The following is a 27,118-nucleotide window of genomic DNA, read 5'->3' as shown; positions in this document are numbered from 1 at the left end:
GGTGTCATCTTAGTGCCAAATGCACATTTTCAGGCTGTGAGGTGCCTTGGTCACTTAACTTGCAGACTAAAGCTATGGGCAGCAGCTTATTATCATCTGCCTGGTGTGAGCACACCCAGATGACCTGCAGCCACCTCTCTAGAAAATACTCTCCTGAAATAAGCAGCACAGAATCCCAGAATCCCAGCACGGTGGGCATCAGAGGAAACCTCTGGAGGTCACCTAGTCCAGCTCACCTGCTAAAGCAAAGTCACTCTGAGCAGGCTGGCCAGGATCATGTCCAGAGGGGGATGGCCAATATCTGCAGAGAAGGAGACTTCCAGCAGTAACAGGTCATGAGTATGGTTCAGTGATGAACTACCAAAGATGCAAGTGGATTCCCTGTGATTTCCACCACTCTTTAGCTTCACTTTCCCATGGTCTTTCCCACTTCAAGACTGTGCATAGACCTGTGAGCTGAGCACCTGAGCCCTTGGGGATGGGTTGCATGGGAGTGTGTGTGACAGTCACCCCTTAATTACTATGGAAATTAATATTCTGGAATCTTAAGCAGAGCTTTGGGAGTTTTTTCATCTCTTCTTAAAGGCTGTAGGAGAAATATTCCTGATAAGGAACCAGACTCCTTCCAAACACTGCATTTCAACAGTGTTGTCAAAACCCATCTGAGCTACATATGGAAATTGATGCAGCTTAAAGAGGGCTCTCCTTGACTATCTAGCTCCTTGGAGACACTAATCAGAGTTTAGTGCTGTCACTTCTCAGAAGCCACTTCTCTGTTATATCTTCAAAAGGCATCTAGATGCCAACAGCCTTTAGCAAGAACAAATCCAGCATGCCAACAGCCTGATGTCTTCCAAGGTGCCTGCAGGCACACTGCTTCTGAGCTGCAGCCAGAAAGCCCACAAACCCTGGGCAGCACCAGTGGTCAGCCAACCCTGCTCTACAACCTGTGCATGGCCTCAGTGGCTCTGCCAGCACAACAGGCTGTGGGAACAGCTGAATCACAGAATTGCCCAGGTTGGAGAAGACCTCTAGGATTGAGTGCAACCTCTCTTGCTGTGAAGAACTTCTTCCTAACATCCAGCCTAAGCCTGCCCTGGCACAGCTTGAGGCTGTGTCCTCTTGTTCTGTCCCTGGGTGTCTGGCAGAAGAGACCAACCCCATCTGGCAACAACCTCCCTTCAGGTAGTTGTAGAGAGCAATAACCTTCTTTGTATGGGCTCCTCTAAAGCAAGGACAAAGGGCACTGCAGCCACAGGCAGACCCACAGTGCTGATGCCTACACAAAGAATGGAGGACAGCAGCAAATGACACAACCCAAACCTCTCCACTTAGGTGTCACGCCCAAGCTTTTGCAAAAGAGCAAGCATGAGCAAGCCACACCTGGGACAGTTTGTGAGCAGAAAAGGTAAGGGGGGCTGACCACAGTCTCTCATGCCTGTCCAAATTTAAGCCTTGAGTCTACCAAATTGAAAGGAGTTGCTTGAATCGCTCCAGGAAGGTGTTACCCTTGCCCTGGAACAAGTAGCAGAGGCATGGAAGATGCTGCTCAGGAGGGAAAAAAAAAAAATCCTGTTCTTCTCGAGCCAGAGAACAATTTCAGGCCATTTCCTCTCATTCTCTCACCTGACACTAGGGAGGTCATCAGCCTCAGCACATTGATTGTCCCACTAATTGCTGATCAGATATCAGTGTGATGCTGAGCTACCAGAATGCATAAAGACTTCCATCTGAAGGCTAGAGACATCCCACGCAGTGCCTTTGCCAACCAGTTGTGATGGTCCAGAAGGGAAGGAGCTGGGAGAACTGGTAAGTGTAGCGAGCAGGGGATGCTGCATATTAACTGCATCCAGCTCCTGACACGTGGCTGAGCCTTGCTAATCCAAGTTTGCATTTTAAAGAGAGAATAGGAACTTCCAGGCAAGAGGATTTCTGCACAAGGACTTAGCAGTTAAATTTATTCGTGGCTCAACTGAGGGGCCCAGAGTTATTAAAGCGTGAAATTGTGCCAGTCAATTAAAGCATCAATCACAGACAGCCTCATTTAGGAGAGCTGCCTTAATCCCAGGAAAAGAACATTTTTTGGCCTGGTGAGAGACTTAAAGTTGGTTTTAGTGAAATAGCTGTTCCTCAGTTACTGCTCCAAGGTTTGCCAATCTTTGTTTGTATTTATTCTTTCTGTGCTGTGCTCCTTCCAAGGTGACTTGTGTTATGCTCAAGTAGACACAGATGCAATTTGAGCTGGGGCTGGAGTAACTGCAGTGAGCTACACAGCAAACAAAAGCAAAGCCAAACAAGAAAAGTGATCAAAGACACTTAAACTGGCAAACAGCAGGGGTCTGGGGCATCTTTTGCTTTTTAAGTATCTAATGGATTGTTCTTGAGGTGGTGGAGTCACCGCCTCTAGAGGTGTTCAAGAAAAGGCTGCATGAGGCACTTAGTGCCATGGTCTAGTTGACGGGCTAGGGCTGGGGGATAGGTTGGACTGGATGATCTTGGAGGTCTCTTCCAACCTGGTTGATTCTGTGATTCTTTTGTTTCTAAACCTCAGCAATTAGGTTATTCTGCTTGTCACTTCACCCAACATGTGTTTGGTTTATTTGCCTTTAAAGCCTTTTTTCCCCCTCTGGATTGAAATCCCAGGATGCTGCCTGCATCACTGAGATGGTTTTTGCAGATGGTGGCTGTCCTTTGGCCATAGGTAGAGCATGTCACATATCTGATTGTAATGAATGTTTAGTCAGGAGAAACTTTTCAGAGGTGGTTCAGCTGGAGATGAAGGCAAGTCTGGGCACTGAATGTGGTCCTTTATCTCTTCCCACAGAACAGAAACAGAATCAGGGTTGGAGGGGAAACAGCAGCTCAGGGGAATCAGCTTGCACTTTAAGGTGTAGGTGAAGCTTGGTAGAGAGCTCAGGTGGCCTCCCAAGTCATCACAGAATCCCAGCATGGTGGGGACTGGGAGGGATTTCTGGAGATCATCCAGCCCAGCCTCCTGCTGAAAGCAGGGGCAGCCGCAGCAGCTTGCCCAGGATCACAGTGGCCAGGCAGGCTTTGAACTTCGACAGAGAAAGGCTCCAGCTTGGCACGCTTCATGCGCATTGGTGTCCAGCGGCACTGGGGGCGTGGGAGCTGGGGCAAGATTTGGGTACTGCTTTCCAGCAGCAAAGTGCTGGTGTGAGTGTTGGCAAGGTTGGGCAGAAAAGGAGGTGGTGGATGACTTGCACCGGGGGAGACACTCAGCTTGAGCATGAGGAGCAGTTCCTCCCCTGAAAGGGTTCTCAAGCCCTGGAACAGGCTGCCCAGGGCAGTGGTAAGATCCTCATCTGTGGAGGGATTGAAAAGCTGCATCGAGGTCGTGCTGAGGGACGTGGTTCAGTGGTGCACTTGGCAGTGCTGAGTTAATGGTTGGACTGGATGATCTTAAAGGCCTTTTCTAACCAAAACAGTTCTACAGCTCTATGTGCTGCCTGTGCACTCTCATCCTCCTTCCTGCAGAAAGGCTCATCCAGTGACAACCCCAGCAGTGATGTGAGCCAAGGGAAAGCTTTGGGTGATTTCAGAACAGGACTTGGGCTGCAGGGCAGCTCCTGACCCATCTCTGACTGCAGTGCAGCACACAGGCTTTGCAGCTATTCCTGCACCAGCTCAGCTTCCCACGGGGAAAGCCCCAGGTGCACCCTTATGTGGTAGGAGTGAGGTTGCTCACTGTGGGGTGGGTGCATCAGGCCAACACCTGTGTGTGAGCAGTTACTACCTACACACAATATTTACTAGCTTGGCTTGAAATTCTGGGTCCTGGGACCAAGGAGGTCAAGGAAGGTGCCTCAGTGTTGGCTGTAGGTGCAGGGCATGTGGTTGCAACAGTCTCACCTGCTGTTGTGAGGGTCTGAAAAGCTCCTGAAAGGCAAAAACATGAGGGAAGCTCAGGGGAGCTTTGCTCTGGCCATGGTAAGCCTGGGGCCTGCACGATGACATACCTGTAAGGTCTCCCCAGTCCTCCATCCCTGCTTCCCTAATGGAGATAACAGCACTTGAGGCTTTGCAGGGGGATGAGAGACTGAGAACAGAGCAGGGGGAAGAGCTCTGAGCACCACACTGATTGGAGTGTTATATATACCTGAGACATTTGCACTGAGCTGTAATTTGCCCCTATTAAAAACAAGCCTCTTTAATTGCCAGGCTCCAGACTATTTATTCCTGTTCCCACCTGCCATGAGATATTGTAAGGGGGAAAAAATAGCACAAGTGCACAGACAGCCTTGATAAAAACCTGGGAGAAATGCAAGTGGGGCTCATCTCTGTAGGCACTGAGGTGACTTTCCTCACAGTAAGACGACGCTTTTCAAGGCTGCCTGTTTGATTTATTGTCCAGGTCTTAAGCTGGAACAATTCTGCCTCTGTTTTGGCAGGAAGAACAGAAGTACCAAGAGTGAGATGTCCACGTTGCTTTTCATTTGCTGATGGATGCTCTGACAGCAGAGAGACTTCTCGCTATGATCTCTTGGGGTTTTGCCACTTATTTTTGTAGGGCACTGGGGGATGGGGAGGGAGCTGAACTTCCCATCAGCTGATGGCATTGTGTCAGGCCAGGCTTATTCTTTTTTTTACATTTTGGTTGAATTGCAGCTGATGTCTTCAGCTTTCTAAAAGCTGAGATATTTTGGGAGTGTCACCGAGTTAGTCCTTGTGCCAGGCAAAATGTTATCTCTATGCCTTTCTTAGCACTGCCTCAAAAGAAAGTTCACCCTTGTTAGGATGAACTTGTTTGAGTCCAGTCAGACCCTTCTGGGTCAGTTTTGACCCTGATTTGTCTGGTTAGTGAGGCTGAGCAGGATAAATTTGACAGCAATGAGACTTCAAAACCCAAGAACTGTGGCTTTTGGGTCAGTGCATTGTTGATGGGAAAGCTGATGTCCCCCACTCCCTCTGGGTACTTTTACATGGCCAGCTAAGCATTTGTGCATCCATCACATCCCAATTAAATCGTGAGACTGCTCTAAATGGCTGTTTCAGCCTGAGGTCTTGAGCTGGGCGGAGGAGGGGAAAGCCCATGTGCTAGGCCAAGATGCTCCCCAGGCATCTCACAATGCAGGAGGCAGTGGAGGTGCACCCAGCTGTTGCAGGATGGACACTGTGATCTAGTGCATCAGCTTCAAAGGAAATTCCACCTCAGCATGGGGAGCCACTTCTTTACTGTGAGGGTGCTGGAGCCCAGGGGCAGGCAGCCCAGAGAGGTTGTGGAGTCTCCTTCCCTAGGGACTTTGAAAACCCACCTGGATGTGTTTCTGTGTGGTCTGTCCTAGGAGGTCCTGCTCTGGCAGGGGGGTTGGACTGGCTGATATCTAGAGGTCCCTTCCACCCCCTAAGATCCTGTGGTTCTATGATTCATCCCTGGTCCAACCCTTTGAGAGTTTCCAGCAAGCCTTGCAGTGCTTGTGTGTTTTTGCAGACCCATCTTCTTTCTCTCTATTCTGTGCTAGAAATGGCAAGATTTATAACCCATTTTGTGGTTTGATTTTAATGGCATCATGACACAGACCATGGCAGTCCCTGTGTATGTGGATTTCTGAGTCATCCCCAGACAGTGCTGCCAAGTGTTTTGACCCAGCTTCCCAAAATGGTGCTCCAGCTCATGTGGCAGGTGTGATAGGATTCATCCATTCAAATGCAGATAGCTCCAATGTAGACATGCTCTGAGTAAGTCCCTGGGGCCTCTCTTTATAGTGCCTGGAAGGAAACAGTCAGTTTAGGGTGAAATTAATCTCATCCAGAGCAGACACCTACCTGTGGTCAATAAAATCACTTCCTGAAAGTGTTCATTTCTCCCCAGCAGTGGCAATGGAAGGATTGTGAAGCTACCTCAAACACAAGCAGGGATAAAAATAAGGTGTTCCAAATTGATTCCATTGTCCATGGAGAGTTTTAAACTTGAACCTCAATGCAAAGAAATGTTTTGGTGATTCTGAGTGCCAGAGAAGCCTGTGGAGATAAGCTGTGTGCCTTGGTACTGCAGGGATTTTGGTAGGGCTAGTGAAAGGCAAAAGAAGTTAATTTTCTAGCCAGTCAGGTTTGTATTCATTTGAAGAAATGGAAGGCAGCATCTGGCTGCTTGTGGGGAGGTCCTGTCCCCACGAGTGTGCAGCCCAGGCTGCTCTCCTGGGTGCAGGCTGTAGAAAGAGGAGTCTCTACTGCAGAATCATAGACTCACAGAACCATTTTGGTTGGAAAAGACCTCTGAGATCAGAGCCCAGCCATCGACCTAAGACCTCACGCCCATCAAGCCATGTCCCTAGGTGCCACCTCTGCATGTTTCTTCAATGCCTCCAGAGACAGTGACACTGCCAACTCTCTGGGCAACCTATTCCAATGCCTGACCACTCTTTTGGTAAAGTCGTGCTTATGCTGTGACCCAGAAGAGGGAAGAGAGTACAGCCTCTTCAAAGAACTGCAGCTCATGCCCTTCAGCTCCTTTTTACCCTGCTGAATCATTGCTGCCACCCCAACAAAGCCCATTTGGATTGCCTGAACCCACGACCTAGATTGTGCAACATGGGAGCTGACTCAGGCACGGGAGCTGAGCTGAAGGGCAGCAGGTATGAGAGGAGCTAATTCATATGCACACCATACGTGTGCCACTTCTTGCACCTGGAGGTTGCCAGAGGAACATCTCCTAGGGGATGAAAGGTCCTAAATCTCACAGAATGGTCCATCAGAGCAGGCTCTTTGGGGCACTGACCCATGAGCGGTGGTGGCCATGCCTGAGACAGCTGCTGGCCTTCAGATCTGAGCACAGTCTCTTCATCAGCTGTTGTGAAGTGACCAGCCCCCATCTCCTCCCACAGCTCTGTTGGGAGAGAACTCAGGCCTAGTAATGGGGTTGTGTTGCTGCTCTGGTGGTGGCACTGCTGTGTTCTTGGGGCTGGGCAGCACTACAAGCAGTCCATCCCTGTTAATGTGTCTTTGCTTGGGGCTTGCTTTTAAAAATGTGTTGTAGTGAGTCCCATACAATGAGTGTGCTGCAAAAAAAAACAGAGGAGAGATGCTACATCACCCTGGTTACAGCACACAGCCTCAGCTGCCATTTGCCTGATGCCCCCTCCCTGACAGAAACCCTTCTTTCTTTGGTTCTTGCAGCCTTTCCTCCCAGCAGTACTTTTCCTTTCTCTGGCGCTCTTCCTTTACTCCTGCTAACGTTATCCAAACAGAGATGCAACTTTCAATTCTTTCTGGGAAGAAAAAAAGCAACTGCTTCTTAGAAAGCAGCCCCAGCTTGTAAAGTGGTGGGGCACTTTTCATTCTCCCAGAGCAGCATGAAGACCTGCTTACAGAGACACTGCCTGTGGTGATCTGCCTCCCAGCTGTTTTGAGGGCAACTCATCCCCTGGTTTCATCCTGCAGTCCTAAGCCCCATGCTAATTGCTCTCATGTTTTATAGAACTGTAGAATGGCTTGGGTTGGAAAGGTCCTTCGAGGGTCATCTGTTCTCAACCTCCTCTGCTCTAGGCAGGACTGCCTCCCACTAGGTGAAGTTGCTCCAAGCTCCATCCAAGAGTCTAGAATCATAGAACCATGCCATTGTTTTGGCTGAAAAAGACTTTTGAGATAATCAAACCATTACCCCACTGTCTAGTCCACCTCTAAACCATGGCCCTCAGCATCACATCTCCATGACTTTTAAGCCCTCCCAGGGATGGGGACACCACCACTGCCCTGGGCAGCCTAATCCAGGGCTTGACAACCCTTTGGGGGAGAAATTGTTCCTCATGTCCAACCTACACCTCCTCTGGCACAACTTGAGGCTGTTTACTCTTATCATTTGCTTTGGGAGACCTACCCCAACCTCGCTCTGACCTCCTTCCAGGCAGTTACAGAGTGCCAGAAGCTCTTCCCTCAGCTTCCCTTTTCTCCAGGCTGAACACCACAGTTCCCTCAGATGCTCCTCATGAGACTCCAAGATCTCCCCTCCAGACTCCCACCTAGTTCCAAATGACCAGTTTGTGCTGACCCTTCCTCCCTCTGAGTGGCAGGGACCCCCATCAGAGTGGCTGATCCAGGTGGACTGTTCGTTCATCCCAGATGTCCTGGAGGAAAATAGAAGCAGAGAGGAGGTAACCAGTTGAAAACCATTAATGGGCCAGTTTTTGCAGCACTGAACTGGTTCTTTGAAGTCCTCCCCAGGACCCCAGAGATGGTCTCAGAGGCTCCTACTAGCTGCAGCATGACCCAAAGTCTTCCTGGATGCAAACCCCTCTCATCACATCACCTGTCCAGCTAATGGATCTTGGTGGATCACATTTCCTTACTCCTCCAAGGTCAGGTTGGATGGGGATCTGAGCAACCTGGTCTAGTTGAAGATATTGCTGCTCACTGCAAGGGGTTGGACTAGATGACCTTTAAAGGTTCCTTCCCACCCAACCTATTTCATGATTCTATGATTCCATGGTCTCAGAACCTTGCAGCCAAGATCTGGATACAACTCTGGGCTCGGGGGTGTTGATTTACCAACACAGAGCTTCTGCAAGCTTTCTCCCTGGTGTGCAGTAAAGCACTGGTGGAGGTTGGTAAAACAGATGGTTGGTTCCTACAGAGAAAAGTAAATATCATGAGTAGTGCCAATACAGGGGAATTGTTTTACCTCCTTCAGGACTCTCTCTGTGTTGTAAGAAGGGGCTCCCTGAAGAACACTTCACACCCAGACTGAGGTGAAGGGAAGTAGTTGTGGCTCTCTCATGCAGTGTGTCTGCTGCCCACTAACTCACCCAGCCAAGAAGCCAGACCTCCATCTGCTGGCCTTTTATCCATCTGGGAGGAGCTGGGCCTTGCAATGAAGTGGACAGGGAATGATGTGGGATTTGGCTGCTCCCTTAAAACCACCCAAAGTGTGTTACTTTGTTCCACCTGGGGAGGCCATGAGGTTAGGAGGAAACCCCTGCCTCGAACATGAGTTTTGAGCGTATCACTCCTCAGTTTAGATCCTTCTCCTTTTGTTAATGAAATATGAAGAGAGAAGGTGGCAGGAACAGGAGCACTCCTTGGTATTTCTCTAGCACCTCTTGCCTAGCACCTTGCAGTGATTTGCAGAGCCTTCCATTTCCAGAGATCTCCTTTCCAGGTTGTGTGGTCTCACTTCATTCCTCTTGCATCCCTGCCCTTCCTAGCAGGCTTGTTCTGCAAAATCCAACCACCTGCCAGCCCCAGACACCTCTGGCTCCGTGCTGCATGGATGGGCAAGAGGCAATTAAGCACAGGCCTGCTGCTGGGGCCATAATCTTGCACAGTTAGCCAGCATTCCCACCAAGAGTCCCACCATGCTCCTTGTCCTTACTTGGCACCCATGAATTTCCGGATTCTTTAAGCATCATTCCACTGTGGTCTCCCAGGCTGGACTAGCTGCGCTCCCAGAGGACAGGCAGTGCATCAGAAGAGACAGTGCCCACAGGTCTCTCTGGCTGGGCTCTGCTCTTCCTGCAGCCACAAGCACAGGAAAAGACATGGCCCATCAGTGGGAGGTTCCAGCTCTGCCTCCTACTCCATCCGCATGCCCAAGGCTGAGACTCATCCTGCATCTTCAGCATCCATGGTGCAGACCTGCACATCTGGGTGGCTGCACCAACCCTCACCTTTCTCCCAAAGGAAAAGTCTTCTTCACTTGCCCAGAAAGCTTGCCCTTGCCGTGGCCTCTCCCACTGCTCCCACTCTGTGAGCAAATCTCGGTTCATGGAGCTGGGAAAATTCCAGTTTCTTCAAGGCAGAGCTGCACTGTCAGAAGAGGAAAGGCAGCGTGGTGCAACTCGACTGCAACTCCGTGAGATGCTTCAGCAGCACAGAGGGATGAGGGAAGTTTCAAAAGCACTTGTTTTGGAGGGGAGCTGGCATCAGAGGCAGACTCTTCTCGCTGGGAACGGTGGGAGGAAGCTAAAAAATAACAGTGGTGGAGAACTGCACCAGCTCCTTTCTATGCTTCATCTGCTGCTTTATTAGTGCTCCTAAATCTGTTCAGCTAAATATAAACAGCCCCAAATTTACATAAACTTCATTAAAAGCTTGTGTCTCAACTCTGCTGCTGTAGCAAACCGAGGAACTGGAGACCTTCAAACTCTGCAGCAGAACAAACAACTGCAAGAGAAACAAACCAACACTTCAGGAGCAGTTTGGGTTTGTTTCTGGCTGTGTCTGCCACTGGGGCTCGTGGGTGACTTTTTGTTCCCTTTTGAGGCCACTTCTGCCAAAAACTGCAGCAATGCTTCCCATCTTCCAACAGTATGTTCAGAAAGAGAAGGGGAGGCCTCATACAATATGAGATGTGATGGGCATTACCCTTCCAAATGCTCTTCTTTGCCTGCTGGTCCTGCTGCTCATAGAGACACAGAATGGTTTGGGTTGGAAGAGAGCTTTAGAGGTCATCTAGAGCAATCCCTTGTAGGGAGCAGAGATACCTGTGACAAGAGCAGGTTGCCCAGAGCCCCAGACAACCTGACCTGGGATGGTTCCAGGGATGGAGCATCTACAACCTCTTTGGGTAACCTGGGCCAGGGTCTCACCACCCTCCATGTAAAACTGTCCCCAGTGAGGCTGGTCAGAGGTGGCAGGGGACATGCTGGCAGCACGGATACAGGATGTCTCCTCTGAAACATGTGCGTGGGCATATGTCAGTGAGGAAGAAGAGAAGCACACTTCTGGTTAGTTATGTGGCCCTGGGCACCCTGATCTAGTTGAAGGTGTCCCTGCTCACTGTAGGGGGGCTGGGCAAGATGATCTTTGAGGGTCTCTTCCAACCCAAGGCAATCTGTTGATCTGTGCAGTAAAACCTAAATGAAGATGTCTGGGATCACAGAATCAAACAGATTGGAAGAGATCTCCAAGCTCATCCAGTCCAACCTATCCCCCAGCCCCAGCCAACCAACTAGACCATGGCACTAAGTGCCTCATCCTCTCCAGAAAAGAGGGTGCTGGAGCCCTGGAGCAGGCTGCCCAGAGTGGTTGTGGAGTTTCCTTCTCTGGAGACTTTCAAGACCTGTCTGGATGTGTTCTTGTGTGACCTGCCCTAGTTGCTCCTGCTTTGGAAGGGGGATTGGACTTGACCTCTAGAGGCCCTTTGTACCTCACACCATCCTACGATTGATTCTATAATGGGGGGAGACAAAATGCTCTGCAGACACTGGTGCCTGCAGCAAAGGGCCCTTTGGATCCCAAGTGTTCCCTTTCACTGGAGTCAGTTCTGTTGCACAGCTGACTCAGTGCTGCTGTGAAGCACGATGTGATCCAACAACACCCAAATCAGCCTAACTGAGCTGCCAAGACAGTCTGGAGATCCATGCCAAAAGGAAGTGGAGATTTGCAGAGCCCTGGACACGGGGAGGGATTTCAAGGGCTGGGAGTCTTTTCTTTCAAGTGCTGGTTTCCAGTCCTCATTCTGGAGATGAGTCTCAGTTCCTGAAATATGGGAAGGAATTTGCAAGGAGGAGACTGAGGGGAGACCTCATTGTTCTCTAAGGCTGCCTGAAGGATACCCTGCACATTTCTGTGGGCAAACAATTCAAAGTCTCTCAGGAGATGCTCAGGCACTTGCTGGATGTCTGTGTTTCCCCCTACAGATGAGTCCGGTTCATGAGAGTGGAACAGAGCTCAGCCCTGTAGTTCTCTTTGAACCTCGCTATCTGAGGAGGCTCTCAGGAAGCTTTGGGAAAAGCTAGGGATGCCTTCAGCTCCACTCCTAAGGAGCAAGTGGCTGCTCCTAAGGAGCAAGTAGGTGCACCGATCACACACTTGTCACACTGTTTTTTCCTTTAGTGAAACTGGCTGCAAGAGAAAAGTGGCCTCACTGTGCCTGTCCCTCTGGCCAGCTTCAGACACATCTCCAGGAGAGCTCAGGGGAACATTAGCCTGTCTCCTGCCCTGCTGAGCCATTTTGAGGGTTGCAAAGATAGCCTGGGCACAGCAAGTATCAACTCTAATCCATTTCTCCCTGATTGGAGACTCTGAAGCTTCCACTGGGCTGCACTGTCTGGCGAGGACCCTGGTTTCTGACAGTCTAGATGGGTATTAGCAGTGGCAGAAGAAGAGATGCAGCTGGAGGGCAGCCATAGCATCCAAGCAGATGAAGAAGGGGAAAGAAATTAAAAAGAAAAACCTGATACAGCTCAAGTGAACTTCCTGGGGAATAGAAAGAAGGGCTTTCCAGGAGCAGATGTGACTTGCAAGCCAAGCACTTGCAAAGACACATTTCCATCTAGCAAGCAGTTGCAGCCATTTGTGACTTCCCTGTCCACAGGGTGTTTGACAGCATGCTGTGGCTGGACAAGGGGCCAACAGGATGGAGTATTCCAGACAACCTGTTATCCTCCTCAGTGTGAAGTCTGACTGCTCTGCTTAACCTGCCTTTTGCAGCAGCTCTGTGCCTTGAGGCATCTCAGGGTGGAAATTTTGTTCCTCTTTCAGTCCTGGGAGCCACAATATCTCCTAGAAAAACCTCAGTAAAGACCTGGAGTGAGATGGTTCTAACTTGTTCCACTACCAGGCATAGTCACAGTCACAGAATAGTGGAGGTTGGAAAGGACCTCTGGAGATCATCCAGTCCAACCCCCTGCTAAAGCAGGGCCCCCACAGCAGCTTGCCCAGGATCACAATGGCCAGGAGAGAGTTGGAATCTCCCCAGAGAAGGAAACTCCAGAACCAATGTGGGCAGCCTGCTCCAGGGCTCCAGCACCCTCACACCAAAGAAGTTTCTCTTTATGCTCAGTTGTAACCTCCTGGATTCTGTTTTGTGCCCACTGTCCCTTGTCCTGTCACTGGGCACTGCTGAAAAAAGTCTGGGCTCAGCCTCTTGCCCCTCACCCTTTAGCTCTTGCTGAGCATTGCTCAGATCCCCTCTTGGGCTGCTCTCCTGCAGGCTCTCAGCCCCAGGGCTTTCAGCCTTTGCTCCTCACAGAGCTGCTCTCCAGGCCCCTCAGCATCTTCATAGCCTCTGCTGGACTCTCTCCAGTCATTCCTTGTCTCTCTAGAATGAGGAGCCCAGAATTGGACCCTGTGCACCAGATGTGGCCTCCCTAGGGCAGAGCAGACTGGGAGGGAGAATCTCCTTTGATCTGCTGGTCACACTCTTCTCACTGCACTGCAGGAGACCATTTGCTTTCTTGGCCACAAGAGCACATTCCCAGCTCATGGTGAACCTGTCCACCAGCATTCTGAGGGCCTTTTCCATGGAGCTGCCTTGCAACAGGTCACCCCTCACCAGGGAGTTATTCCTAACTAGCTGCAGAACCCTGCACTTGCTCTTGGTGACCTTCCTGAGGTTCCTCTCCACACAAGTCTGGCTGGCTGGCAGCACAGCCTCTCCCAGCTGTGCATCCCCTGCAGCCTGCCCAAGGGGCCACTCCACCCCTTCTTGCAGGCCACTGAGGAATATGTTGAACCAAACCGAAGCCAGTCCTGGCCCCTGGGGGCCACCACAACTGAGATTACGGCACCCTGGGTCCCCCTGCAGCAGGGTGGTGATGTCTTCACCGGACCACTGACGGTGGTGGTGGCACAGCACGTTCCACCAGCCCTCTGGGGTGCCACCAAGCACTTGCTGCTTAACTTCAGAGCTGTCCAAATGGCTAGAGGGAACCTACAAGTCATAGAATCATAGAACAATTTGAGTTGGAAGGGACCTCCAAAGGTCATCTAGTCCAACTCCCCTGCAGTCAGCAAGGACATCTGCACTAATTCAGTTTGCCCAGAGCCCTGATGAGCCTCACCTTGACTATCTCCAACAACGAGGCCTCAACTATCTCTTTGGGCAACCTGTTCCAGTGCCCCACTACCTCCAGGGTAAAGATCTTTCTCCTAACATCCAACCTGAATCTCTTCTCTAGTTTAAAACCACTGCCCTTCATCCTGCCACTTCAGGCCTTTGTAAACAGTCCCTCTTCAGCCTTCTTGTTGGCCACCTTTAGGTACTGGAAGGTTATTATTAGGTCTCTGTGGAGTCTTCTCTTCTCCAAGCTGAAATCAAAGCATGATTCTGGCTTCCTGGTAGACGTCTCTGCATAACTTGCAAACTGTTGTTCGTGATGAAATGTTACAGAATCTTACTGCTGACTTCTATTCCTTAATGATTTGTATGTAATTTTGTTACACACTTCAACTTGATCTCCAAAAACACCAAGCAAAAATATTTCTCTTTATTCAGTCTGTAAAAAAAATAAGCTAAGCTGACACATGTGAGAAAGGCAAAGGCAAAGAAATACAAGGAAAACAGGACTGCCCAGACCCACAGATTGCTTGCTGTGCAATTTAACATTCAAGATGACTGCAGATAGACCATTCCATCTTCCTGTTCTCATCTCCATCCTTTTTCTCTCCCTTCTCCACCATATCCACCTCTTTCTCTCCTGCACAATGCATTTTCCCCCTTTTTTTCCCCCAAACTCCTAACACCTGGGTTCTGTTAGAGTCTCCTCCCACCGCAGGTGTCACCACTTTGCCCTCCCTGCCCCCTCCCCTTTTCAATCTGGGTCTTGTTGGAGTCTCCTCCCACCCCAGGTGTCACCACTTTGCCCTCCCTGCCCCCTCCCCTTTTCAATCTGGGTCTTGTTGGGGTCTCCTCCCGCCCCAGGTGTCACCACTTTGCCCTCCCTGCCCCCTCCCCTTTTCAATCTGGGTCTTGTTGGAGTCTCCTCCCACCCCAGGTGTCACCACTTTGCCTCACCCACCCACCCACTCACTCCCCTTTATAAGTGGCCCCAGGAGAGGCAAGCCTCAAGCTTGCCCGTTTGGGCAGAAGGATCCTCCTCGGATCATCACCGGTGAGTGCTCCGTGGTGCATCACTGGGTGCATGGTGGAGGGGATTCAAAGGCCGGGGGGCCTGGTGGGCCCCCCGGCTAGGTAGGGCTAAGCCTCATGATTGCTCTGACATCGCTCACATGATTGCTCTGGCATCGCTCACGGGTGCTGGGTAGGCTTCCTTAGGCTGAGTTTCTCCGTGTTGAGTTGCTTCTTTCGTGTCCTTCCCGTTCTGAGGGCTCTAGAGCTGGACCTAGTACACCAGATGAGGTCTCAGCAGAGCAGAGCAAAGTGGCAGAACCACCTCCCTTCACTCGCTGGCCAGGCTTCTTTTGATACAGCCCAGGACACCATTGGCCTTGTGGGCTGCAAGAGCACACCGTGTGCTCATGTCCAGCTTCTTGTCCCTCAGCACCCCCAAGTCCTTTTCCATAAGGCTGCTTTCTTTCACCTCACCCCCCAGCATGTTTTGATAGTGAGGATTGTTCTGACCCAGGTGTATGAAACCCTAAGTCATAGGAGATTGGTGTGTGTCGCCAGTCAGTATTTATTGCCTTCACTTCTTCCCTTAACTGTGAGTTCTTGAAAGTGTTGTCATGACTACTGAGGAGTGAACTTCCCTCCCTTCAGCAGCCTTTGTTCCCTCCAAGTGAGGTGATCTAAAATTTGTCAAAGCTCTCTTGTCACCAGCTGCAGAAATCTTGTACCTGTTTCTTGAGAGGAGCTTCCTTTGCAGTTCTCTCTCAGCTCTAGCCAAAGGGCACAGCACCAGCCCAGGCCTGTGGAGTGCAGAGATCTGAGTGCCCCTGGGTGCTCTCAGCAAATAACTCCTGAATTCTTCCCTAATTTCCAGCAGTCTTTCCTGGCACACGTCACAAGAGTGATCCTCTCGGAGGTGTTCTGTGATCTCTCTGCTCAGAGGATCTGATCAGTGCTTAACATTGGGGTCTCTTTGTTTTAATGGAGCCTCCACTGGAAAATAAATTCCAGAGGAAAAATATATCTGCTGGCTTTGGCTCAAAGGCATGGATGACATAATTCCACTAAAATCAATGAGACTTTACTCTGGGAGGCTTCTTGCCTGCTGATGTTGAAGCTGTATGGCTATGCTTTATGGCCACTTATTGCTTACCCTTCATCTCCTTTAAAACCCCTTGAGTCCTCGGTCTGCCCGAGGGCTTCATGGGGCTTTGAGCAAATTACCTTGAAATCGATGGGCAGAAGTGGAGAGAGGGGAGTTACCTCCTGCCCAGCTCCTGATGTGAGCACAGGAGACCTTAGTGTGCCCTGGGAGATCTTCTGGTTGTCTTTCAGAACTTAAAGGGGCTGATCATAAAGCTGGGGACAGGTTTTTTTAATCAGGACAAGGGGTGATGGTTTGGAACTAAAAGAGGGAGATTCAGACTAGAGTCAAAGAAAGAGCTTTTGACTCAGTCCCAAGCACAGCTTCAGGCTGGGTGGTGAATGGCTGAGAGCAGCCCTGAGGAAAAGGACCTGGGGGTCTGAGTTAATGAAAAGCTCAACATGAGCCAGCAGTGTGAGTGCAGCCCAGACAGCAACTGTGTGCTGGGCTGCAGCAAGAGCAGTGTGGGCAGCAGGGCAAGGGAGGGGATTCTGCCTCTTGGCTCTGCTCTCCTCAGACCCCACCTGGGGTCCTGTGTGCAGATCTGAGGCCCCCAACACAAGAAGGACATGGAACTGTTGGAGGCAGTCAGAGGAGGCCACCAAGATGCTGAGAGGGCTGCAGCAGCTCTGCTCTGAGGACAGGCTGAGAGAGTTGGGGCTCTGCAGCCTGGAGAAGAGAAGGCTTTGAGGAGACCTTGGAGTGGCCTTCCAGTATTTGAAGAGGACTACAGGAGGACTGGGGAGGGACTATTGAAAAGGTCTGGTAATGACAGGACGAGGAGGAATGGGTTCAGCCTGGCAGAGGGGAAATTTGATGTTAGGAGGAAGTTCTTTCCAGTGAGGGTGGTGAGACACTGGCACAGGTTGCTCAGGGAGGTTGTGGCTGCTCCCTCCCTGGAAGGGTTCAAGGCCAGGTTGAGCCTGAGAGACCTGTTCTAGTGGGAGGTGTTCCTGCCTATGATGGGGAGTTGGAACTGGATGAGTTTGAGGTCCCTTCCAATCGAAACTGTTCTGTGATTCTGTGACTCTGCGGGTGGTGAGACACAGGCTTGCAGAGGTGCCCCATCCCCAGAACCATTCCAGGTCAGGGAACCTGCTCTAGTTGCAGATCACAGCACCACAGAATCATCCAGGGTGGAAAGGCCCTCCCAGCTCAAGTCCAGCCATATTGCTCACTCCACCAGGCCTGTTACTATGCTGTGTCCCCAGCACCAGGTCTAGAGGCTTTTAAACACGTCCCTACTCTCTGCAAGGGACTGGCCTAGATGACCTTTCACGCTTCCTTATTCTGTGACATGTGGCAAACAATCAGATGCTCTCCTGAGGAGCACAGAGGCAAGCCAGATGATGTAGAGCTGAGGCAGATATGGATTTCTACAGCTAATATTAATCAATAATAATGAAAATAATTGACTTTGCTTCTGTGAGAGCTACTTAGACTACTAATTCCTCCTGACCCAGCAGACAGTGCTTCCACAAATCTTAAAATAATAGCTGTTAAACTCAAATGTGCAGGCAAAAGAGAAGACAGGATGTGCAAACAAAGACTGGAGGAGGAACAAGGTGAGATAGGGGTCAGAGCAGTTTGCCAGGCTGAACTGTGCTCTGTCACAACCATGCTCCAGGAACATGACTTTTTCCTGCTGCAGAAACGCCCTGGGAGATGTGATACCTTGCAATGGCAGTTTAGAGCTCTGCAGAAGCTCTGCAGAGCAGATGAAACCCCTTTGGCAAATTCTCTTAAATGTGATGGGAATAATACAAGTTAAATCTCCTGCCAGGAAGAGATAAGCAGCAAGAAGAGGAACTTAACCAATACTGATGTGCTTTCTTGTAGTGCTTCAGTTGCCTGGACACAGGCATCACAGTAACTCCCTTCAGGTTGTTGCACCCAAAGTCTTGTTTTCCTTTGGACTTCATAGCTTTCCAAGGAGTGCAAATGTTGGTGCTCCTCATCCCACTGTGGACTGAAGCATATGTGCAGATGAAAAAAATCTCAATATCACTTACTTTCTACAGGTCCACGTCTGAGCTAGACCTGAACAACTGTATTCTGCTCAGGGGTTTGACTTCTCAGCTCAGGCCCTGCTCTCTGAGGCACTTTCTGCAGCTCAGGGCAGGGCTGCACAGCCAGAGGCTGCTCCTAGCAGGAAGGAGTTGCTGGGGAGAGCTCCTGCCAAGGGCTGCAATGCAAAAAGGCTCTGGCTGCAGCTTGCTTCTGGGCACACCAAGGGCACTGCCACAGCTTGTGTGCCACCTTGGGGAGCAGGAAGTCTGGCGATCCAGGAGGATTCTGCCCTTCTGCCTTTTGACTCCAATCTGTGTGCTCCTGAATGCACGTTCAGAATCCAGCTCCTGAATCTGGCTCTCATCTGTTGCTCAGCCCAGTCTGGGACTTCCCCAGAGCTTGCCCCCAGCAGCAATGGTGACAATGGTGACATCAGTGCCATCAGGGGGTGGGTATTGGTTTGTACCTCTCTGTCTCTATTTTGTTTGCTTGTTGTCATTTCCATCCCAGCTGGCTTAGATTATTTCTCACCCCATCAGTCTCTTTCCCTTATTCTCTTTCTCTTCCTGTTGGGAAGCAGAGGGGTTCATGGAGAGCCTCTGGCACTCGCTCAGTGGCTGGCCCAACCCTGACCCTTGACTTTACAGTTGCTTATTCATATTGTTGTTGTTGTTCACTGAAGGAATCTTGACTCTCCCATAACAGGCAGAAGGGCTCATGCAGTGGCTGCGTTGAAAAGACAAAGTGCCTCACTGCAGGGCTCCAGGCTTTCCACAGAGCATTAAACCTGCCATGCTCTGAGTTCCATGGTACACAGCAGAAAGCCAAGGTTCACTCACTAGTAACTGCTGAGGATTGGAACTGGCAGGTTTGTAACAGCCCTTTTGGAGGCTGCTGCTGCAGTACCTAACTGGCAAGTGAAAACTTCCCTCAGCCCTCCAATTGAAACAGAGTTCAGAAGCACTCTCCAGCACCAGCCACTGCCTCGGGTGCAGCAGAACAAACTCCCCTGACTTCTCACTGCCTCATCTTGGACATGCTCAAGGCCAGGTTGGATGAGGCTTTGAGCAATCTCTTCTAATGGAAGATGTCTCTGCTCATGGGTGCAGGGGTTGGAAATAGATGATCCTTAAGGTCCTCTTCAGCTCCAATCATTCTGTGATTCTTTGCCTCTCCTCCTAAAATGCACTGATAAGGGGAACAGCACCGACTGCAATGGCTTCTCAGCACTGACCTCTAGTATAAATCTAAGGAGAAGTGCTGCCACCTGCTTCCCTTCTCTGCTCTCCCCTTGTTAAAGCAGAGGCAATTTGGAACGGCAGTATCTGCAGCTGACTTAGCCCAGTGCTCTGCTGAGCCACTAAAATAATCAGCTTAGAACTTCATGCCAGTGGCTTTGGGTGTGGAGCAGGCTGGCCACTGGAACTGCCTTCCCCTCCTCCTTCCCTCTGCAGAAAAATGCCATCATTCTGCTGTCCCCATTTCTGGACATACTCTCAGGCACTGTGGAGCTTGACCACTCACTGTTAAGTGATGCAGCTGGAGTGCAGCCACCAGCTTCTTGCTGTTCCAAGCTCCTTCAAAGCAAAAAAAGAGAAAGAGAAAAAAGGCAAGAACTGAAAGGCAGAGATGAAATACATCCACTTCTCTGCTTTCAGAGCAAGGGCACAGTGGGAGCTTTCCTTTTTCATGTCTGGGCCCTATATATAAAATATATTTGAGGGATCTGGAGAACGAAGAAAAATTAAAATAATTAAGGAGCTGACAGAAGTGATTTAGAGTCCAAAGAAAGAGGCAAAGTTTTCAGTGTGGTGGAGCACATCTAGGATATGCAAGTGCTGTCCTAGGCAATGTGATTCCTCATCTATCCAACCCCTGGCTTTGCTCCAGGGAGTTGCTGGGCCAAACACGCTTGTACCTGCAGCCATCCCAGAGCTGCTCTCAACCAGTGAGGAACCAGGCTTGGCTGGAGTTGCCCCTTGAGGGTGCCAAGACTGTCATAAAGAGTACTGTGGTCCAGGAGCTAGGGCTTTCCAAACCTAAAGTCAGACCAGGCCTTGCATTCTGGTCCCTGAGGGAGGTTTTCAGGCGTTGTGTGTGGATATGCTCTATGTAGAGGCATAGTTCCTAACAATGTGTGATGGTTTGGGTGTTATCTGCCCCTCCCACACTTAAGAAAATCACCCAGACTAGACTCAGATGCTGGAAATTTGAAGAATGGAGCTATATTTACAGCTTAGCACAATATACAAGCAGATATTTACAATCTATACAGCTGTACAGAAATACACAAGTTAAAAAGTAATACAGAAACACAACAGCCCTCCCAGAAACCAGAGTCCCCAGGGGGACTCCCAACCACCCTTCCACCTTCTTTCCACCTCTCTACCTTACCCCAGACTTTGCCTTACATTCAAGGTGAGTTTGGAGGGTTGGCCAGGGGGGTTAGGAAGCAGAAGGATTAGCCAGGCAGCAAGTTAGAGAGAAAAGTGCAGCCCAAAGCCCAGAGAGAGACTCTGTTAGCTATGTTTGTGTTCTTGTTCTTATACATCTCAGCAAGCCTATGTGTGAAGTAGACATCACCATTGTTTCCTTTTCACAGCCTATCATCTAATTCTTCTCACCAAAGTATCCCAGCTAGGCTCAACTAGCACACAATGGCTTGAGAAAAAGTTGAAAGCAGCTGTGGTGACAGGAGGGTAATGGCTTTAAACTGAGTGAGGAGAGATTTAGGTTAGATATTTGGAAGAAGCTCTTCACTGTGAGACACTGGCACAGGTTGCCCAGGGAGGTTGTGGCTGCTCCCTCCCTAGAGTGTTCAAGGCCAGGTTGGATGAACCTGAGCAACCTGCTCTAGTGGGAGGTGTCCCTGCCTATGGCAGGGGGCTGGAACTTCCAACCTAAACCACTCTATGATCATTTTAAGTGATAGAATCCCAGAGAGCGATTCCCCAGAGAGGCTGTGGAGTCTCCTTCTCTGAGGCTTTCAAGGCCTGTCTGGATGTGTTCCTGTGTGACCTGAGCTAGATTGTATGATCCTGCTCTGGCAGGTGGGTTGGACTTGATGATCTCTTTGGGTCCCTGCCAAACCTGAACATCCTGTGAGCCTGTGATATGTGCAAGGCCAGGTTGGATGGGGCTTTGAGCAGCCTGCTCTAATTGAGATGCCTCTGCTTGGCCTAGCAATTGCTAAGGTCCATCTGACCCAACCCATTCTATGACTGCAAAAGGAGGAGGAGTTTTTATTGGCGTGATGGCATCTGGACCTGTCTGACCTGTGCACATAAAAGGGTCAAACCTGTACTACTTATTTCTTCCAGGTGACATCAAACCTTCATCAGCAAGAGACAGAAGCTGAGTGAGCTTGGACGAGAGCTGTGCAAAGCCTCTCCATCAGTAGCCCTGGTAGTAGGATGGTTATTTTAAGCAGCATGGCAGTTGCTGTAAGCATGTCTGTGCTGGAGTCAGCAGATGGAGGATGCATAATTTAAACCAGGAGTGACCAGAATAAGGCTTTTCCATCTGCCTTTCAAGTGCAGCAGCATGGTGAATCTTCTCACATCCGATCAGGCTCACATACTGGCTTTGCTCCTAATGGGCAAGCTGTGCACACCCAGACCCTCCCCTCTGAAAAAGGACAATATTCCCCTTTCCATTCCATTCCACTCACTCACCATCAAGACTCCTCACTCACCAGCAGCAGCTCTGGCTTGTTTGAATTAGGAGCCTTCTAGTGGCTTTGTGCAGGAGCCATGATGCTGTTGAGTAATGGAAGCTCAGTCAATGTCCTCCAGTGAATACCTGTAAGTAAGAAGGTTTTGGCATGGGGACAGGGTAGTGACCTGTTCCTTGGGGAGTGCACAGAAAAGGGAGAAAAAATTCCCAATCAGCCCCTGGAGCAGGCTGCCCAGAGGAGTTCTGGAATCTCCTTCTCTGGAGAGACTCCAAACCTGCCTGGACATTGTGATCCTGGGAAAGCTGCTGTGGGTGCCACTGCTTGAGCAGGGGGGTTGGAGTGGATGATCTCTAGAGGTCCTTTCCAAGCCCCACCATGCTGGGATTCTGTGGCATCACCATTCTTGGAGGTTTTTAAGAGTGAGACAGACAGAGCCTTTATCAAGGACAATTCTGCTTTGAGCTGGATGTTGGGTTCAAGACTTTCAGAAGTTCCACTCACCCTCTTTTTCCTCAGTCTAATAAGCCTTTAGCCACCAAAGATGCCATTTCTGCAGTGATAAGTTTTCCATCTTTATCTTTGGGAGAAATTTTTGCTCACCCCCCTCAGCAAGATCAGCCCACATCCTCCTTTATTTGCCTCCCTCTCCAGGAAGTGCTTTTCTTCTAATGCGATTAGGAGCAACACCCTGCAAGCTGGCTGCCAGGTACCCACTGGCAAGCTGCCTAGAAAGCAAAAAACTGGGGTGGAAAAGTGGATTTGCCAGTGGTAAGAGCTAACTCCATGCTGGTTTCACTTTAAAATCTTTGCACAGCTGAAATCTCTCTGGCATAAGAGATTCAGAGAAAGAGATTCCTCCTCCCCTCCACCCTGCTGCAAGGATGTGTTTTGATCAAGTGGGTTTGTGAAGGTCATTTTTCACTCCACATTAGTTTGGCCACTCAAAAGCTGCCATAGGCTATGATCTTTCTTGTGGCTTTTGCAGCTACTCAACCATCTGGACAACTCAGAAGAAGCATCTGGGTTTGCTGGGATGGAGATGCTGCTCTCTGAACCGGAAAGCAGTGGTGGTTGTCCTCTGATTTCATAGATTCACAGAATGCTCTGACTTGGAAGAGACTTTAAAGATCATCCAGTTCCAACACTGCCATGGGCAGGGACACCTCCCACTAGCCCAGGTTGTTCAAGGCCTCATTCAGCCTGTTTTTGAACACCTCCAGGGAGGGGGCATCCACAAACAACCTGGGCAACCTGTGCCAGTGTCTCCCTACCCTCACTGTAAACAATTTTCTTCTAATCTCCACTCTAAACCTACCCTCCTCAAGCTTCAAACCATTCGCTCCTGTCTTACCACAGCAAGCCCTTGTAAAAAGTCTCCTCACCATGATCACTTAACACCAGCATCATATGCAAGGTCTGGTCACTGACAGGACGACTGCTGAAGATGTCCTGCAAAAAACTGAAAGTCTCCTCCTGAAGTCAAAAGGGCAGAGATACCAAGGAATGCTCCTTAAACATCTACCTGTTTTTGTCTCCTCCTTCAAAAAGAAATGAAGACACAAAGCTTAGCTCAAATCTTTGTCCACCTCTCTGTCCTGAAACTTCTGAACCTGGTGGGCTGCCAAGTTTTCAACAAACTACAGCAGACAATGAACCCTAGAGATGAAGGCATCAGGGGACTTGGCAGGCAGAGTGGCTGGTGGAGGACAGAAACCCACCCACGTTATCCCTCAACTCACCTCTCCTCCGACAGGATCAACCACTGATAAAGTGTGGGCCTGGCTGGTCTTGGTCAGGAGCAAGCAGTGGGTGCAGGGAGGGAGTGCCACTGGCCAGAGTGGCACCTCGTGGATTTCAGACATCCTCCTGTGCTCAAAGTAGTAAAGGATGAACTGATCTGGGGTGAGGAGGAGAGTTCTTTACTTTTAGAGGTGAAAGAGTATGTGGTTCTCCCACGGCAGCACAGATCTGGGGGGAGAAAGGAAGGTTCAAATCCCTGAGCAAAATTCTACTTACTTCTACTGCAAAGAAATTCCCATTTTTGCCTGAGCCCAGGCAGGACCAATGGAGATAACTCAGACTGCTGTGGATTCTCCTCAGAAGCCCTTTCTGCAAAGCTGCTTTCATTTCCAAGGTACTTTGGAGATATGAAAGTACCAGGGGGATATTTTCAGCCTAACATGAAAGCAGCAATTTTTTTCCAGCAGGGAAAAACTATTTGATTGGCATTTTTTTCTCCTTTTTCTGTGCACTCCCCAAGGAACAGGTCACTACCCTGTCCCCATGCCAAAGCCTTCTTATTTACAGGTATTCCCCGGAGGACATTGGCTAAGCTTCCATTACCCAACAGCATCATGGCTCCTGCACAAAGCCACTAGAAGGTTGAGAGGACTAAAAATACAGGAGGTGATACTGAATGGTGGCAGAGAAGCTGCTGTCAACTGCAGACAACTTTGTTTTCCACCCTAATCATGGTAAATAAGTTAATGAATATTAATTTTTAGTTTTACTAATGTGTGTTTTTATTTATGTTCATTCCAGACTTTTTCTTATGTGGTGCCCAGTGACAGAACAAAGCAGAACACAGAAGGTTCCACCTAAATGTGAGATGAAACTTTAGTGGGAAGGTGGCTGGAGCCCTGGAGCAGGCTGCCCAGAGAGGTTGTAGAGTCTCCTCTGGAGAGATTCCAAACCCATCAGGACATTGTGATCGTGGGCAGCCTGCTGTGGGTGCCCTGCTTTAGCAGGGGGGTTGGACTGGGTGATCTCCAGAGGTCTCTTCCAGCCCCCATCATGCTGGGATTCTCTGTGACTTTGCTGGTTTGAGTGAATCCCAGGAAGGATTCTTCCTAGATTTGGGGAGTAATGATCCTGTTCAGCACAGCTGCAAATAAATGTCCTACACTCCAAAATGTACTGATTTTTGTCACTTGACCCTTTTCCTGCCTGGAAAGCATCCCACCAGGTCTTGAACTCTGCTACCTCCTGGCAAAAAGACTTCAATGTGAATTGTGAAAAACAGAGTTATTTTTGTCTCCATCATAGTCCTAAGAGAGCTACACACAACATCAGCTCAGGTATAAACCCCCAGGATACCCCAGAGAGTGAAAACAGAAGAGAGCCTCATGTGGCAGATACAGTTTGGCAGCTGCAAAATAAACAGTTCCTGGCTATGAAGGAATCAGAGCAGAAATCAAGAGCTAGCCATAATCTCTGGGTTGTAAAGAAGAGGATTTGTGAAGCTGGGGAAGGAGTTTATCACCACGTTGCACATTTTCCATCTCTGCTGTTAGATGAAGCAAATTGCTGTCCATGGCCACCCCCAGTCCCAGGATGTCCTGGGCTGAGATAACTTCCATGCAATTTCCTTGCTCTAGCAGTTAACTGTTCTGCACCTCCTCTTTTTAATCTGGCTGACACAATGAGAGAGTTTTAATTAACAAGGAGCAAATAGGATTAATTAAACCTTAAGGTCTGAGTGGTTAACAATTGAAAGCCTTTAGACAAGTCCCTGCAGTATGATGTTGTTATTATTTGTAATGGTTAAGGCAGCAGATATTCCTCCAGATCCGTAGCAAGGTATTAGACCTGGCAGGAGAAGAAGTACTTTCACTTCATCAGGAAGGCTTAAAGTGATGCTGGGTCCTGCAGGTCCTGCACAAAGCATCAAGGTGCACGTTCCCAAACTCCATCAATCCCTCTGGCTGCTGGAGATGAGTAGTCCTGCTCCCACCAATCCCATGGGCAGCGAAACTTAAGGGGCAATCCAAGATATCAGACCAAGATGAAGGGATGGAGAGCACTCCTCTGGAGAAAAATTTGAGGGTGCTGGGGGGTGTAAGGCTGGACATGAGCCAGCACCATGCACTCACAGCCCAGAACCAGCTCTGCCCTGAGCTGATCTCTGGCACTGTGGGCAGCAGGGGCAGGGAAGGAATTCTGCCCCTCTGCTCTGCTCTGCTGAGACCCCATGTGCAGTGCTGGGTCCTCTCCTAAAGGTCTTTTCCCCACCTCATGCCTCATGGCACCAGTAATCTTCTCAGCTGAGGGCACCACTGTGTTATTGGCCAAAATATTAGAGCCAGAAAGAGCCCTTCAGGAGGACCCACAATGTTCGTGTGTCACTTCAGCATCAGCTCTGCACTGGTTTGGGACAGAAAGCCAAGAAGGGTACCTGAACGACTGCCTGACAGGAGGTTATAGAGAGGTGGGAGTTGGTCTCTTCAACCCAGTAAAAAGAGGACAAGAGGAAACGGCCTCAAGTTGCAACAGGGGAGGTTTAGACTATGAGGAAGGATATTAGAAAGAATTTCATCCCTGAAAGTGTTCTCAAGCATTATAACAGGTTGCCCAGGGAGGTGGTGGAGTCCCAGTCCCTGGAGGTATTTAGAAGTCATGTAGATATGATGCTTAGTGAAGGACTTGTCAGTGTTAGGCTAATGACTGGACTGGATGATCTCAGAGGTCTTTCCCAACCTAGGCAACTCTGTGTTTCTGTAACTGAAGAAAGTAAAATCAACAATTTAACCTGGAGGTGCTGAATTTAGACTAACACTGTGAAAAGAACAAGGGTTTCTATTTGCTTGTTAAAGCTCAGACTGCAGCAACTCCACGACCCATCCCTCCTCAGCAGCACTGGAACTCAGGAGGACCCAGGGATTCAGGAGGACCCATCCCTCCCCAGCAGTCTTGGCCAGGCAGCACCACACAACGTTCCTGCACCAACTGACATGCTCGTTTGGCTTCCCAACACTGCCTCCTCCTTCTACCCTCCCACCTACTCACACTCTATATATTTAAGCTCCCAGAGAACAAACGAGGAGAGAAACAGAAAACCTCTGAGGCAGCTACAGCAATTCTGGCCACGAAGCTCACAGAGCCCAGGAGGGGCTGTGGTTAGGAGCACATCAGAGGATGCCTTCTGCTTCTCCACCGCTTATCTCATCGTGGCAGAGCTATCACGCCTCTCCCACACACCAGCCCTGCCGCCACCCAGCAGGGTCTGCAGCACAAAATGGCCTCAAACTTAAAAGGGAATTATTTATTTATTCTGCTGCAAGATGTTTTTAACTGAGGCTGCAGCCAGCACTCAGCCTGCTATTCATAACCAGCGCTAAGACGCTTCATTATCGATTCAAAAGCCTATGAACGGTGGGCGGGCTGGGCTGCAAAGTGCTGCTGGTACTGGAATCACACTGGCGAGGATAACATCTCTGGAGTGACAACTTCACTCCAACAGACTCAGTGGCCCATTGACTCTTCTTCACCTTCTTCCCCAAAAGGGTTGTCAAGCTCTGCAACAGGCTGCTCATGGTAGTGGTGGAGTTGCCACCCCTGGAGGGGTTTTGAAGCTGTGTAGATGTGGTGCTGAGTGGCATGGCTTGGTGGTGACCTGACAGTGCTGGGTTAAAGGTTGGACTTGATCTCAAAGGTCTTTTCAACCAAAACAATTCTATGATCTTGTGACTCTTCAGTTGAACCTTCCTGTGCCTACAGAGACCAGGAAGGTCTTGAAAGTCTTTAGTCTCTGGCTCCCGAA

General features: G+C 49.7%; 1 long non-coding RNA gene across 2 annotated transcripts; it reads left to right on the top strand.

Annotated features, from left to right (window-relative positions):
* The first annotated feature begins 14,731 nt into the window (after window positions 1-14,731).
* Window positions 14,732-25,701, top strand: LOC135179408 (uncharacterized). Of its 2 annotated transcripts, XR_010303997.1 has the most exons (3): window positions 14,732-14,792; window positions 23,887-23,985; window positions 24,121-25,701. It is a non-coding gene; the product is annotated as an uncharacterized LOC135179408 (long non-coding RNA). The 2 variants fall into 2 exon arrangements; XR_010303996.1 differs by lacking the exon at window positions 24,121-25,701 and having other exon boundaries at window positions 23,887-24,088.
* Window positions 25,702-27,118: the final 1,417 nt, after the last annotated feature.

Source organism: Pogoniulus pusillus, chromosome 11, assembly GCF_015220805.1.
Source record: "Pogoniulus pusillus isolate bPogPus1 chromosome 11, bPogPus1.pri, whole genome shotgun sequence".
Classification (NCBI taxonomy): Eukaryota; Metazoa; Chordata; class Aves; order Piciformes; family Lybiidae; genus Pogoniulus; species Pogoniulus pusillus.
The sequence above is the reverse complement of the archived record's forward strand: the minus strand, read 5'-3'. Positions and strand labels throughout refer to the sequence as shown.